This window comes from Odocoileus virginianus, chromosome 11 (assembly GCF_023699985.2).
Source record: "Odocoileus virginianus isolate 20LAN1187 ecotype Illinois chromosome 11, Ovbor_1.2, whole genome shotgun sequence".
Classification (NCBI taxonomy): domain Eukaryota; kingdom Metazoa; phylum Chordata; class Mammalia; order Artiodactyla; family Cervidae; genus Odocoileus; species Odocoileus virginianus.
Genome location: NC_069684.1, coordinates 17,758,774 through 17,774,442, shown reverse-complemented (window position 1 = coordinate 17,774,442; position 15,669 = coordinate 17,758,774). Strand labels below are relative to the sequence as shown.

The window sequence follows — 15,669 nt, the reverse complement described above, 5'->3', positions numbered from 1 at the left end:
GACAGGCTGTGCTGTCCCCGCCTCCTCCCTGTCCCTGACGTTTGGACCCCACTCCCCCCGAGCCAGAGTCCTGCCCCGGTGAGCTCCTATTGATCAGGTGTGCTTGGAGACCCGCAGCTCAGCTCACTCTGCCCTCCCTTCCTACCCCTTACCTGAGTCACCGGGGAGCCGGAGCCGGAGCTCAGGGAACTTCCTCTGGAGGGAAGCGACTGATTGTAGCGGGGAGAGGGAGACGATAACAAGAATTGTCGACTAAGTTGCCAGGGCCTTTCACCTCTAGTCTCCGCATTCCCAAACTGCTGCCCTAACCCCGGCACAAGCATCTAAGTCGTCATACCTGTGTACACCACTTGTACATGCCAGATTCCAAATGCAGGTGGCTGGTCTGCAGTCAAACGCCTTCCCAGGCCCAACCCTTCTTTCTGTACTCTCTGATCCTGTCCATACTCTGGACCTGTGTAGCTGACCACAGACTGTATCCGTCATGGCCTTCATCACGGGGATTCTCAACGTGTAGTTTCTGGACCAACATCCCTGGCTTCACTTGGGAACTTAAAATGCAAATTTCCAGGCTCCCTCCAGACCTGCTGAATACAGAACTCTCAGGATGGGGCTCCAGAGTCTGAACTTATCAGGGTCTCACCAAGTGATTCTGATGTCCTCTGAAGTTTGAGAACCACTGCCTGATCACATTGTTGGCAACAGCCTAAACAGAGAAAAACTTGTCCGAAGGAGGGACAACCCTTGTCCAGGCAGGAGCAGCTAACTGCTGTCACAGGCCAGGCTTCCTCATGAACACACAGGTGCAGGAGGCCCCCGCCCACTGATGACAACCCCAGAGGCACCCGGGGATCCTGAGAGGGCCCTTCTCACTGACATCTCTCTTCCAGGCATTCCAGAAAGTGCCATGTCATTCTCAGAGAGACAGTTTTCTGAAAGCCTGTTTTTTTTTTTTTTTCACCCATGAAGTCTACGTGGGGATCTCATAAACAAGGGAGTTCCCAGAAGAGAAGCAGTGGGCTGGCTTTATAGACTTCTGTCCTCCTTCATCATTGGCTTCCTGACAAGGCATGGAATTTTCTTTTACTCTTCCCCACACAGCTGACACACAGGAGGAGAAGGGGACGACAGAGGATGAGATGGCTGGATGGCATCACCGACTCAATGGACATGAGTTTGAGGAAACTCTGGGAGTTGGCGATGGACAGGGAGGCCTGGCGTGCTGCAGTCCATGAGATCGCAAAGAGTCGGACATGACTGAGGGACAGAACTGAGCTGACACAGCTGACAAAGTTCCAGCCATGACCACAAGGGGCAGGGGGTGGGGGTGGGGTGGGATGGGAGTGGGATGCTGAACATCCTCAACTCCACAAATCTTCCTCATCCTTAGCCTGGCCTTGAGTGGGCACTCAGAAAAGAGGGCAGAGTAGGGTCACTGGCTTCTCTGAGAGTCCAGCAAGACCAGTGCCCCCGCCTTCCCTAACCCCCTCCCCCCCCCACCCCCCACCCCATACATCACCTCTGGTTCTCTTCGCCTGGGATCCTCCCTGCCCCCACCCAGGCCAAGGGTGTGTGGCCTGAGCCTCACTCCCAGCCTTCCTCCTGCTTCTTTGGGGGCCGCTCTCAGCTTTGGGGAGCAGCATAAGTGGTAGAACCGGTGTCAGAGCGCCCCGGGGCTCTCTGAGACTGTGGCTTCTACTCCTGGGAACAGCCCGAGGCTAATTCTACTCCCTTAGTCAGCACTGGGCGGGAAGGGTGAGGGCCTGGGAAAGGCCAGTGGTGTGAGCTCCTGTGGCAATCGCTCCTCGGTAAACACAGTAATAGCAGGTCCGGGATTATGATCGTTACCCACCCCCCCCACCCGATAATTATCAGCTGCAGCGCACGCCCTCGGAGGTGGGACACACCAGCTCATCACTGCACAGGGGGCTGGGGGCGAAGCTTCGGATTTCCCAGAGCGCGTCCTGCAGTTGCTAGGCAACTGGGACTCTGCGCAGGAAGTGGGGATCTCATTTGGGAAAGTCTCCCCAGGCCTCCAGAATCTCTGAAATCTGAAGCAGCTGTTCTCCACGTGTAGACCTTGGATGACTGACTGCTCACCTGGTAGAGGTGGGGGGAAGTCAGGAGGGGGGTGTCAGAGGCTGGTCACTGAATAAGAGAATCAGTCAGCCGGGAGGAGGGGAGCATGGGAGAAGGGAATCTGGTCTGGGAGCCACCCTCTGGCTGAAATGCCACAGCTGCTCTTTAGGGCGTGGGGCTGAGTTCAGGTGTGTTACTGCTGTTGCCAGTTGAGAAGCAGCTCTGGTGGCTGCCTGGTACTGGCCAGAGAGGTCTAAGAGGTGACCCAGCGAAGAGAAGATAAAGAGAGGAGGAAGGTGGGTTTGTGTCAGTTGGCTTGTTTTAGTGGCAGGTCCCTTTGGGTATGTTAGGCAGACCCTAGTGCCTTTTGCACTGTTTTGGGCTCCATAGACCAGAGGTTTTAGGGGTTTTTTAGCTTGTTTTGGGCGTGCCTTGAGGCACGTGGGATCTTAGTTTGCCAACCAGGAATCTAACCTGTGGTCCCTGCAGTGGAAGCTCAGAGTCTCAACCGCTGGGCCACCAGGGAAGTCCTTCCATAGACCAGAGTTTGAGATCATCGGGAAGGAGAAAGCCCTTGGAACTTTCTGGGTGGTATAATCTGGGGGCCGCTGAGCTGAATTTTCTCCGTTAAAGGACCTACAGCATTGTCTTTGGCCTGCTTCAGGAGTCTACTCCCAGGACCCTCAGCATGACAGGCTGGGGCAGGAGCAGAGCAGGGAAGGAGGAGGGCACAGCCGTGGAGCCTGTTAGCTTCCAGCTCTGTCAACCTTGACCCGGTACACATGGCATTTTCCTCTTGAATTCTGCGGAGTGCGTCTGACTTTGTTCACCTGGACGGAGCCCCTGGCTCAGAAACAGAAACAAATTACAAAGGAATGAAAATTCAATAAACCTTCCTTGACCGTGGCGTACTCAGATGGGAACGGTGCTGGGTGCCAGGGGGAAAGGGGGTCCTGAGAGCCTCGGTTCCCTCCCCTTAATGGGCTCGCAGTCTAGGTGTCACATGCACACTTCAACTGGAGGTCACTTTTTCTTCCTGGGAATGTGCCTCCTAGAGCAGCCAGAGGCTGGGGCTTTGTTCTAAGGGGGAGGTAATAAAAACCTGTTTATCTTCCCAGGGCAAGATGTGCCTTGGGGCCTCTGCATGTCAGTTTGCCTGAGTCAGGTGGAAGATCACCTCCTATTCTCTGGAATGTTGTCAGGGCAGGGAGGCGAGAAGAGGTGAGGTATATCCCTGGTATGGGAGCTGAGGAGGTGGATGCAAAGAGCTCCCAGCTCAGTGGCTGGTCTCCTGGCCACCCTGACCATGATCCGCTCCATATAACCAGAACCGCCCCAAGGAGACCATGATGAACATGTTCTGTAAAGGTATTCAAACAAAGAAACATCCATGGTCACCATCACCTTCAGTTTCTACAGATATTCATGGAATTCCCACCATGTGCCAGCTGGGGGGCTTCACGCTTTCCCATGGTTCTTATTTAGCCAGCAGTCTCTCAATCATTCTAGGAATTATGTATCACCCTCATTTTACAGACGAGAACACAGAACCTGGGGGCCCTAAGAGTACTCATCAGACTCAGTGAACTCAATGTCGCTTGCTAGTTCTATAGGACACCACTTAGATGTCATTCAAATATTTCCAACTTCTTTTATCCAAAACCAAGTTCACTATTATCGTCTCCTCCTGGGTTCTCGGCCTAAGTAATGGCCATTGGTCTAGCTGCCTGAAATCTGGAAGTTATCCTAGATACCACCCCTTTTCTCATCTCTGCTTTTTTGTATTTGTTTTTCTTACCTTCTGAATATCTCTTGATTCCACTTCCTCTTTCCCGTTCCTGGGTCACTGTCCTAATCCAGGCTCTAACAATTAATGAGGCTGCTCATCACAGTGGCCTCTGCCTGGAGCCATCCCTCCACCCCCACCCCACCCCACCTTGCTCATCCAACCTTCTGCTGGAGAGTGGCTCTCTGTAGCTTTCAGGAGAAATACAAACCCATTATTTAAAATAAAAGGCTCTTTTGGACTGGACCTTAATCACCCATGATGCCATATCTCCTCTCCAGAGTCCCGGGCCCGGGACCTGTGTGCAGTTCCCACGTGAGCCACACATGCCTGTGAGTTTTCTCAAGCTGACTTTTCTTCCCAGACTGCCCTGTGTCTCAGTCATGACCACTCACTACCCCAACTCCCATATGTGTCTTCTGACCTAACCTGAGCTTCCCCGCTTTTGGTTAATGTTTCCAGATGTCCGGAGTGGAGATGGTTGCCCCAGCCTTTGTGCTATCTGTCCCCAGAGTGGAGCTTGGCTCTCTGCTCACCAGAAGTGGAATGATCTGTAGCTTGACCACTGTAGTGGTTATCTGACAGAGGAACAACCTAAGAATATAGTGCTTTTAAGTTGGGGTGGGGACACTGCAACATTACAAAAAGAAAATTTATAAAGCTATCCAGATAAATCATGGAGTCCATTGTTCAAAGGAACAGGTTTGGCAATTGTTGAAGCCTCCAGTGGACAGTGATGGGCCTTCACATATGTCATCTAAGCAGTACGTCTGGGCTGGGCCACAGACAGCCTGAATGATACAGCCACAGTCACTTAGCAGTTGCCTGCCAATCCTGGGGGTCAAATCCAGGCAAAGGCCTGCTCCTCCCACTGCCTCCTGGGGCCTCTCCTGTTGGGAGGCCGGTTTTCCAGTGTGGAAATTGTGCCCCATCTAGGGGCTTACCAGGACTATGGCAAGGGAGGGGATAAGGGATAGGGGACCAGGGATGAGAGGACGCCCAAGGCCCCACAACTCAACCTCCTGGTTTTTCTCATGTGTGTTCAGCACACCCCATGGTGTCTCCCTGGAAGCACAGTTCCTGCAGTAGGATTGTCACTGGTGGCTCTGAAGACTGAGGTCCCTGTGACTCAGGTCAGCATCAGGCATAGAGGGCCCAGGCCTGAGTGGTGTATTTCAGCGTGGAGAGAAGGAGAAAAAGAGCTCCTTGATCATCTGTGACTCCATGGAGGTGGTGGCGAGGGCTCCTGGGAGCCCTGGGGGTGGGTCCTGCCCCCGTCTGGCTCTTTGCTCTAGTTCTCATGCCAGCAGATCCTTGGTTAAGGATTGTTGTGTGAATGAAGGAGCAGAGTGAGTCCCAGAGTGCCATATCTTTCAGGAAGGAGGAAGTATTCGCCCTCCTTCTTGGGTGTCTGCCCCTCAGATGGGGGCCATTTCTTCCGTAAGCCATCCCTGTTTCCTCTACTCTCCCCTTCTTCCCTCCTCCCTCCAGTCTCATTACCCCACCTGGGCAATTAGCATATTACTTTACTTTTGCCAGGCTTCGGGGTCTCCTCTAGAAAGATTCCTTCTATCTTTATCCACCGGACATTCATTGCCTTCCTTCCCTGGCTCAGCAAGTGTGAGTCTCTGCTGGAGGAGAAAGGAAGGTACTATGTGCCCGACGTTCAGGAGCACAGGTTGCTGGGGGAGCCAGCTAGTCAATGGGCAGTTGCCATGGATTTTGATCAGAGGTGAGGGACATCCAAGAAGACTTGGATGGATGGGGTTCAGAGAGGGCTTCTTGGAGGAGGTGACGCCTGACCTGAGCTAGGAGCACTTGCACAAAGCTGAGAGTAAGTCTCCTTAAATTTTATGCTCTAAGCCTTGACTCATTTCATTCTCAGCCCTGACCCTGAGGATGGGCAGAGTTAGTAGGAAAGGGAAGATGGTGTCGGTGAATAATCACCTTGCAGATAAAGGAAGCGGGCAGCAAGGGGCGGCGCCCTGATGTGAGAGCCCCAGAGCCACCCAGGGGCCTGGGTGTTGGGAGGGAAATTGCTGGTGCCTGGACCCCCCTGGTCATGCCCAAGAGCACAGATCACTGTCCCCCTCCCAGTGTTGTTGTTCAGTTGCTCCGTTGTGTCCCAGTTTGTGACCCCATGGACTGCAGCATGCCAGGCTTCCCTGTCCTTCCTCCCAATGCTACCAGTGTTCTTGCTGGGAAGAGAAGGTAGTTCCAGGTGGCATGGAATCAAGTGTCCTGGGTAATGAAACAGCTGACATAGGTGCTTACCCTGCGCACTTCACACACATGTCCTGGGAAATAGGTACCGTTACTGTCATCCCAACTCCATAGGTGGGAAACTGAGGCACAGAGATGTTGAGCAACTTGTGCAAGGTCATACCAGCAGTACCTGGATGTGAACTCAGGCAGTCTGGTGCTCAAGCCTATGCATCGAACCACTCACCCTTCTACTCTTCCTGGTGATACCTCTGAACAGCGGGAGAGAGTACACACCCATTGGGCTGTTGATAAAGATGGCTACAGGTGGGACATTTCTGAAAGATTCCTATCTTATCTTGAAAATTCACATACATCTTGTACCTATTGCAAAATAAAACCCCTAAATGTTTAATCAAAACATTGCCTCCCACCAAATAATTGAGTAAAATCCATGCTCCAGAGAGAAGTACCACATTTATCCCAAGGCACGGAGCATGGGCAGGGACACAGTCTGTAGTGGAGTGGTACAGCCCGCTCAAGTCTCAGGGCAGGAAGAGCTTGGCCCAGTTGGAGGAGTGGGACGAGGAGGAACTTGAGCATTTCACAGCGGCCCTGCGCGCTGCTGCCCACCCTCCGCCTCTCACGGTCTAGCTGGTGACTCTCTGAAGTCAGGGTGTGCACTCAGACTTCCTCACGTGATCCTCACTGCCAAGGTCATCTGGAAATGGGCTCCTCCCACTTTGTGGTCACTGGGCTACCTTGTTTACAACTGCAGTTCCTGCCTCTCCTCCCCCTCCCTCCCCCTCCTCCCCTCCTTCTCCCTCCCTCTCTCTTTCTCCCCCTCCCCCTCACCTCCTCCTGCTCCTTCCTCTTCTTCTTTTGTCTTCTCTCTCCTGGAGGAAGCCTTCCTGAAAGTCACGTGAGGGAGTCCCCACACAGGAGCACAAGCACTGGGGAAACTCTTCCATCTTAGTTCACAGCACTTAGTTCTCTCCATTCTTCCATTTCCTCTCTTTTCTAGAAGTTTTCATGTTTACTCCTGTTGAGCCACTGCAGAACACCCCCTGCATGACCTTAAGAAAATTCAGGGATCGTCGCCTTTCAAAGTGGGCAAGTGGATTTCGGGTCAGGGGCTAGGAGGTGCCCCGGGCTGGCGGGAGAGAGTGTCCTGAGGGGCTGATGGTGGCTAGACAGGGCAGGAGGGCTTGGACCTGGGGCTGAGCCTGTTGCTCTCCAGAGCGGGCAGCCGGTAAGGGTGTCTCTGGATGTGTGTGCTTTGGTGAATGAGGGAAGGCAGGCTGGGGAACACTCATAGACGGACAGAAACTCTTAGCTAAGCTGGGCTTTGACCTTTCGTAGATGAAATAGATCACTTTTGAGCCCTTTCCATGGAAGTTCTGAGAGCAGAGGCCCCACCCCTGGAAATCACCTAGCCCATGCTGGCTTGTTGTCAAGACTGCCTGCAGTCCTGGGGGAGCTGGTGACCTGGGGGCAGGGTGCACAGACCTTTATTCAGGCACAATTCAAAGGTCAGGGTATCATGTGCAATATTTGTGAACTTCGCCCTTTTCTCTTGAGTCTGGACTCTGGAACCTCAAGTTTCTGGAGGGAAGTGAAAGAGAGCTGACATCAACTGCTCATCGACAGTACACCTGGCACCAGGCCAGGCACCGCACGATACTCGTGATGTGTTGAAGTACACATTATCTTCTTGTTTTTGTACTAGGAAACTGAGGCCAGGAGGGATCAAAGCATCTTTTCTCAAAGGAAACCCAGGCTGCCTCTTTCACAGGCTGCTCTTGTATTAAGTGTCTCCTGGAGAGGCTGGGTGCACATCAGAATCTCCAGAGGAGAGGTCTTGGGATCTTGATTTTTAAAAAGTCCCTCAGGCATTCGTCATGGCCGGGATTGGAAGCTTCTGCTGTGCACCACGTGGCTTTCCTGAAGGCCTTAGTGGGGCAAATGGAGCAAAAAAAGAGAGTAGGCACCCACATTTGGAACATTAGCTTAGCAAAGAAACTTTAAACAATGCTAACTGGCTTTCTGGCTATGCTTGGGATGTGTCATTGAACTTCTCCGAGCTTCAGTTTCTTTGTCTGTAAAGTGGACATCCAAATACTTACGCTGCGGGATTACTGAAGTACTTGGGATACTGCAGTGATGACTTAGCTTAACCCACTCCAGTACTCTTGCCTGGAGAATCCCATGGGCAGAGGAGCCTGGCGGGCTACAGTCCATGGAGTTGCAAAGAGTCGGACATGACTGAGCAACTCTCACTCACTCACTCAACTAACTATTGGATAAATGGTAGCTATTAACACTATTTGCTGCATCATCTAAGTTTTTTTGGGGGGGCACGGACAGTGAGCTCCTCTGTGGCCCTCTCACCTATCGCTGAGGCCCTTCCTTGGCACAGCCTGTTCCATAGAAAGAGCAGATTGCCAGGTACTCCTATCCCTCCTGGGAAATCCCAGTGTCCCCATAGGCCACTGGGCCCTGCACTCTGGTACTGAGGCTCAGACACCTGGGGACACTTTCTGCTTTTCAGCTGGTGAGTCTGCTTGCTCCCCCTCCCCCGCCTTGAGGGCTGGCCCGGGGCAGGCTGGGCAGGGGGAGCTGGCAGGGGGAGCTGGCCTCGTGTGGCGGAGGCTGGCCTCGCGCCCTGCTCCTCTGCCAGCTGGGCGGCTGGGCCGGGCAGCAGCTTGGACTAGCTTGCAGGCCCAGCGGGGACCTCTGTGGGGCAGCAGGCCCCCTGAGCCCGGCTGCTAGCACCAGGGCCATCTGGTGCCTCTGTCCCCTTTTGTGTGCCTGGGGGAGGAGCGGGGAGAGGAGAGGCAAAGACAGATTCTCTGGCTCGCTTGCTTCAGAACTAGGGAGAAAGGAAAGGAGTGGAGGTGGAAGAAGGGGACGAAGACAGAGGGACTGAAGCCTGAAAGGGGGTAGGGGAAGAGGGAAGAAAACACAGAAGGAGTGGGTTCTCTCAGAGTCTTGGTAGGAAAGCTAAAAAGGAAAGAGAGAGCGGGAGACAGACTCAGGGAAGACCTGAGTGGGCTGGAAGCGGGGCTGTAACTATGCAGGAAAGAATGGAGGCCAGGAGTAGGCAAAGGTATACCAAGTGTCTCCACATGCAATGTGCGGAGCTGTTTTGCCAGAATATTTCTGTTCTAGGAAAGAGGAAGTGAGAGCCTGTGGGCTGTAGGTGACGGGAGGGGGTGGCTGAGAGAGCAGGCTGGGTTTCCGGTCACAGCAGCCTGGGGTCCTGCCCTGCCCTGCCCGGCAGCTGTGAAAGTTGGGGTCCCAGTCGGAACCGCTACTGACCGCAGACTTCTGGAAAGGGGTGTGATGGTTGGTCTCCAGGGCTGGGGAGAAAAGTGTTGACAAACATGTGCTTTGATGTGTGCGCTTGGAGAGTAAAAGTGTGCGTTCCTGGGCCCCTCAGGGAAAGTGAATTTAAAGAACCTCACATTTGGGGATTTGCAGTGGGCTTTGAGGGAACTGTCTTCTGTCAGGTGGCAGAATACCCCTCCTCCTCCACGCAGGCCCCCAGGCAGCAGGGCATACATGCAGCAGACAGAAATACCAATGAGTGTGCGGATTTGTGTTTCTCTGGTGTTCCCATAGACTCGCATTCTTCCCTCGGTGAAGTCATGAAGGGCGCAGAAAATGGTCTATTTTCTGTCCTGCGGACAACACAAACCGGCCCTGGGTTGGAAGCCTTCCTCCCCTGGCACTGCTCCTGTCAGACTCTGCTCCTGGAGCCCTCTCAGAATTCAGCTCGCATGCCCCTTCCTGGGCTTCTTCCAGGCTGTACTGCCTCCCTCTCCGGACCCTGCGTGTGCATCCCCACTCTTGCATTACCAGAAAGCCGTCCTGTCATCTGCCCACGGCCTTACCAGCATCTGTCTTCCTGTCCCATCTGGAAAATGGGACCAGTCACCGTTACCTCCTTGAAGTGGGAAATCTGCTCTGAGCTACTGCATGACTGAAGCACTGGGAAGGCACACAGCTAAGTGTGATTGATTTAGTGCAAAGAGGTCCATTTAGCATCAAGCAACATGCAGTGTTTTTTTTTTCCTCTCTATTCAAGTCACTTGAAGATCACCAACTGGTGGCTCTGGAAGCACTCTGAAACTCTGGGGGTGGCGGGGGTACCCCCATCGGAGGTGGGTGTTGTGGAGTTGACCTTGCTTGGGCTCTCATAGGCTCAGTGAGGGGCTGTGAGGAGCAGGGTGGGAGCACTCATGCCAGAGAGGCTGGTGCCCCTGGAGGAAGCCCCCATCCAGATCACCAGACGTGGCTGACGGACAGCTGAAATGAGCAGGGCTCCACGGGAGGTGCCCATTCACGTGTGCCTGCAGGTGGGCTCCCGCTGGCACAGCTGAGCCCCCTGAAGGAAGAAGAGAAGGGGCTTTGTATCCACAGCTATTAAGTGAGTGCTCATGATGTGCTGTCCCCACAGCATCTCTGACCGGGAGGAAGCCCGGCCCCGAGAGGCTCAAGGCCTCCCGCCCACCCGCTCGGCTGGTACAGGGCAAATCCTCCGTGCAAGCTGCAGCCGGGGCCAGAGCCCCAGCCCCTAACCAGGGGCAGGAGGGGCTCTGTGGAAAATGCTTTTGAAATGGCCCCCAAGAATGAGCAGGACTTAGACGTTTGGAAGGCTGATGCTTCTTCTAGGGGTGTGGGCACAGTGTGGAAGCAGATCCGGGCAGGGACGCATGTGAGGGCCATTGTGAAGTCTGAATGCCACCGTGGAGGTTGTGTTTTCTTCAGGAGAAGGTCCGGGGAAGGGGGTCCCGTGAAAGTTTTGATTAGGGGCATCAGAGGGTCAGGGTTGTCCTGGCAGTGGTCTAAGTGGGGCGATGAGAGAGCCGCAGGGGCTGAGGTAGGAGACTTTTGTGTGAGCGGAGGGGAGATGTGTGGGCCAGAGAGCCGTGGGCCTGGGAGGAATAAAAAAAATGACTGAAATGTCAGCCCGGAGGATGGTGAGGTTATTTATAGAAATGGGGAAGTCACAGAGAGAAGGCGCTTTGGGGGGTGGGGGAGAGGACAGAAAGGAGAGTTGATTTTGAACCTGGTGAGGTCAGTTGTCTGGACGTCCAGGTGGCCATGGTGAGCAGCAAGGGCGCCCAGATAATCAACCCTAGAGCCTCACCTTGACCGTTCAGCTTCTTAATTCTCCCTGGAGGTGCTGCGCTCACAGACTGGCTTTACATTTTGTGTTCTCCCAGTGCCACCAAACCCTTGATGCCCTGGGAGCCAGGGGGCCCAGTCACCAGCTGGCGCTCAGGGTCAAAGCCATGCAGTCCCTGCCCCAAATGTGGCCCCTTGAACCTTCAGGGAAGTTACAGATGAAGACTCTCCCTAGAGGGGTGTTCCTGCAGGGCCCAGTCACTCTGCTTTTCCCAGGGGAGACCTCACCCCCCATGTTGCAGGAGTGGAGAGGCTGGCAGTGGGGCAGGGTGGCACTTTGGCTCAGGGGCCATGGCAGTGACCCTGCGTTGGTGAGGAGGGAAGAGACACGGCTTCCTTCTGCTGGCTTTATCTCTGCAGGAGCGGGAAAGGAGCAGACCCCTAGCTGTTGACTACTCCTGTTCCCTCATTTCATCAATTCTTGGTCTCCTGTCATACTCTCCACCTTGCACGGGTAAGATGAAATCAAATTTTGGATTTGGGTTCATTCCAATTCTTAGTGAGAAGGCAGAGCTCTGGGAAAAGCAAATTATAATGGAAATAAGATCCATTCATTCTTTTCAGCCAGTAAGTAGGTATCTAGTGTTTCAAACTGAAAGTGTTACTCATGTCTGACTCTTTGCAATACCACGGACTGTAGTCCACCAGGCTCTTCTGTCCATGGAATTCTCCAGGCAAGGATACTGGAGTAGGTTGCCATTTCCTTCTCCAGGGGATCTTGCCGGTCCAGGGATCGAACCTGGGTCTCTCGCATTGCAGGCAGATTATTTACCATCTGAGCCACCAGGGAAGCCCTAGTGTCTACTCTGGATCAAATAAAGGATGGATAGGTGGAAGGCCCCACCCCTGACGAGCTAGAGTTGGGGGTATAGATGCAGACATGGGCAAGGGCAGCATAGGAGGGGCCCGTAACCCAGATTTAGGGAAATTAGGATGTCCTCATCTAATTTTCATCTAAGGTGGGAGGTAAGCAGGAAACTGTCCAGTGAAGGAAGAAGGGAAACTTCTCTGAAATGGGAACAGCAGAAACACCCCCAGAGTTTCTAATTTTGTGGGTCTGGAGATTGGCTTGGGCATTGGCATCTTAAATCCTCCCCCAGGTGATTCTAAATGGCAGTCAGGGCTGAAGGCCACTGACCCACCAACTGGTTTGTTTGCAGACTGGCGTGGGAATGAGACTCCTCCTGCCCACAGGTCTCTGCTCTTGTAGAAGAGGAAAAACTCTTCTTTTTTTCCACCTGCCTTAGCTACGTTCACTGGGCCCCCACAGTTTAGACCTATGAAGACAGATGAACAAGACAAAAATAAATGGAAGTTTATGAGGCCTCATGCATTGTAATGGGAGAACTCAGGGAAGGGAAACTCAAAGGGTGGGTGGACCCTGGACTTACGGAGCATTTTAACAAAAGAACAATACCTTTGTAGAAAAACGAGAAGACAAAGGGAAAGGGTTGTAGGTTTCCAAAGGTGGCAAACTGTGGGAACATGGGGAAACTAAAGGAAGATAACAGCTGGTTAGTGGAGCTTTTGATGGAGATTCCTCTGGTGGCTTCTCTGGGCTGATAAGGGTCTAGAGTTGTCTCTGGTGATTAACTCCTGACCTTCCTGGTTGTGGGTGGGGAACATCTTTATAAATTTATGTTCTGCTTTTGGGCTTCCCCGTGGCTCAGACGTTAAAGAATATGCCTGGAATGCAGGAGACCTGGGTTCAATTCCTGGATTGGGAAGATCCCCTGGAGAAGGAAATGGCAACCCCCTTCCGTGTTCTTGCCTGGAGAAGTCCATGGACAGAGGAGCCTGGCAGGCTGCAGTCCATGGGGTTGCAAAGAGTCGGACACAACTGAGCGACTAACACTTTGGGCAAATGAGAAGGCAGAGAGCTTTTCTTGTTTTTTCCCTCAGTTGCTTTCTGCTCAACACAGTCCTTATGCTGAAGTGGCTTGTTTTGGGGTGTATTTTGTGCTGCCCTTTATTCCCCAGGCCCAGTGGCCCCAAGCACACAGCAGGTGCTCAGAGGATGCAAAGGGTGAGCCCACTGAACATAGCCCAGGTGAAAGTAATGGCAATGGCCTCACTGAAGATGGACATGCAATGCAGGCGGCTCTCCTGGTTTTAAATGAGGAAATTGTGGTTCCCCCAGAAGATGTGAAACTTGTCAAAGGTCACTCCACAAATGACAGAGTTGGCATTTAACTCAGTTTAGGGAATGTTGCCTCAGTGTTTTTCTGACTTTGTGTTGACAATGCTGGGCTTTCGTGGGGGAGGAACTGGGGAAGCTGCTGGGTCATCCTTGGCCTTTCCTCAGCTACTCATAATGTCCTTGTGCCCCCAGCTGTTTCCTCCCATTTACCTGATTTTATCAGAGATGACTTATCTTTGGCTCTCACCATCGATGGCTCTGACATCTTCACTGACAACTGGCAACTTCAGAGACTCTCGAGAAAGCTCACTCTTTCTTTATTGGCATCCCTGCCAGCAGCCAGTTTCTTCAGAGCCTTGGTCTCCTGTCCTGGGGGCCTGGGGTGGCACTCCTTGTAGGAGGGAGCAGCTAGGGACAGGGAGGGGCAGGGTTGCTAGTGGTGCGTTCCTCCATCTCTGGGTTTATGTGGGGACAGCTCAGCCTGAGGCTGAGCGGGGAGGGGACATGCCTGGGCATGTCTGCTAGGGCATGGCTGTGTGAAGACTGCAGAGATTCTTGAGAACCTCAGCTGGACTCAAGGCGTGGTTAAACCCGGCCTGGAAAAAATGTCTTAGTCAGGGTGCAGGGGAAGAGGGGGTGTCCACTCTGGGGGAAGAGGGATGGGTACTGATGATGATAGTGGTAGATACAGATGGGTATTATTACTGAGCACTTCCTAGGTGCTGGGTACCGCACTTCAGTCCTTTATAGATGTGAGATCATTTCTCCTTAGAAAGTACCTTGACGTGAGATGCCTACTTTCTGATTTTACATTTCCCAGTTTTCAGAAGAGGAAACCAAAGCTCACATGTCCAGCCACCAGTGGAACTGCCATCTGTCAGCACTCTTGACCACTGCCCTCTCTGAAACCCTGAGTTCTCAAGATGTCCAGAAATACTGGGTTGGGGGTGGGGCGTGGCACCAGGGTGACGAGAACAGGTGTGGCTCAGAACCAGCCCAGTATGCGTTCCTCTTGTTCTCCTGTCTCAGACTGGCGGGTCTGGGAAATCTTGCATTAGTTACATTTATAGGTCTTTAAAAGCAAAACTGTTTTCACCCTTGACCCTAAAATAAAACACGTTCTCTAGACTTTGCTCATAAAGGAGGAATGGCTATCTTTAAAAGACTCTTACAAATGCTTCCTGCTGTGATTCCTCTGGCCCATTCTACTATGAACTGGCACAAAAACTAACAGCTTAAACCCTTCTGGGCAAAATTACAGAAGAAAATAAATCCTGGAGTGTCACTCTTGGCCACAAATATGAGCATGAGTAAGTAGCAGAGATACTGATTGGTGAGAAAAAGCTGATTTGTGGCACTGTGTGTGTGTGTGTGTGTTATCCGGGGGGAAACTTCCTAGTGAGTTGTGTTCCACCGTTCTATTTATAGGTCACTTTTAGGAACTCAGAACCACTTCTCTCACAGATCTATCTAGAAAGGCCCACCTATGGCTTGAAACTTCCCATGCTGTGCGCGGTGCTAAGTTGCTTCAAAACTGCCCACTTATGATGAAACAATAGGAGAAAGGAATTTGGCTGGGATGGGTAGTTAATTTTACCATTCCTTTGTTATGACTGGGAAATACCCTATCAGCTACTTTACGAGGGAAGTGATGATGTCATGGCCAGAAGCACAGCTTCTTTCAGTTTTCAGGTTGTTAGTATTTGGTGCACCTCCACCTCTTCCTACCCCATCCGTACTGGATCTTTCTAGAGGGCTTTCAGCTCGCCCCCAAACTGTGCTCACCACCCCTCCCCCCCGCACACATGAAGTAAGATATCTCTCAGTGCCCGCCCCCCCATGTCCCCTCACCACAGTCTGTCTCTCCGAGACTTCTAGTGTGGGGTGCTTCCTCATGCACTTCCCTAAAGTCTGACGACAACCATATGAGGCAGGTCAGTCCTGCCTCCAACATAGAGATCCCTTCAGATTGAATCTCCATCCTTCCATCGCCTCCATCTTCTCAGGGAGTCAAGTGGGATAGTCTGACTGCCTTCTTTTTTTTTGGAGCAAATAAAGGTTTATTGTGGGGTCAAGCAACAAGAGGAATGGGTGACTCATGCTCAAAAACCCCAAACGCCCCAATAGTTGCCTTCTGACTTGACTTCCCACTGCCTCCCCTGCCCCAATCCCCACTGCTTTTTTCCACACAGCAACCAGAGCGATGTTTGACAGTTGTCATCAGTTCATGTCACCTCCCAGCACATAGTAAAACTCAGCTCCTACCATG

General features: G+C 52.7%; 1 long non-coding RNA gene across 2 annotated transcripts; it reads left to right on the top strand.

Annotated features, from left to right (window-relative positions):
* The first annotated feature begins 1,940 nt into the window (after positions 1 to 1,940).
* Positions 1,941 to 14,611, top strand: LOC110121613 (uncharacterized). Of its 2 annotated transcripts, none has more exons than XR_002309013.2 (3): positions 1,941 to 2,103; positions 11,621 to 11,714; positions 14,221 to 14,611. It is a non-coding gene; the product is annotated as an uncharacterized lncRNA (long non-coding RNA). The 2 variants fall into 2 exon arrangements; XR_002309012.2 differs by having other exon boundaries at positions 1,941 to 2,109.
* The last annotated feature ends 1,058 nt before the right edge of the window (positions 14,612 to 15,669 follow it).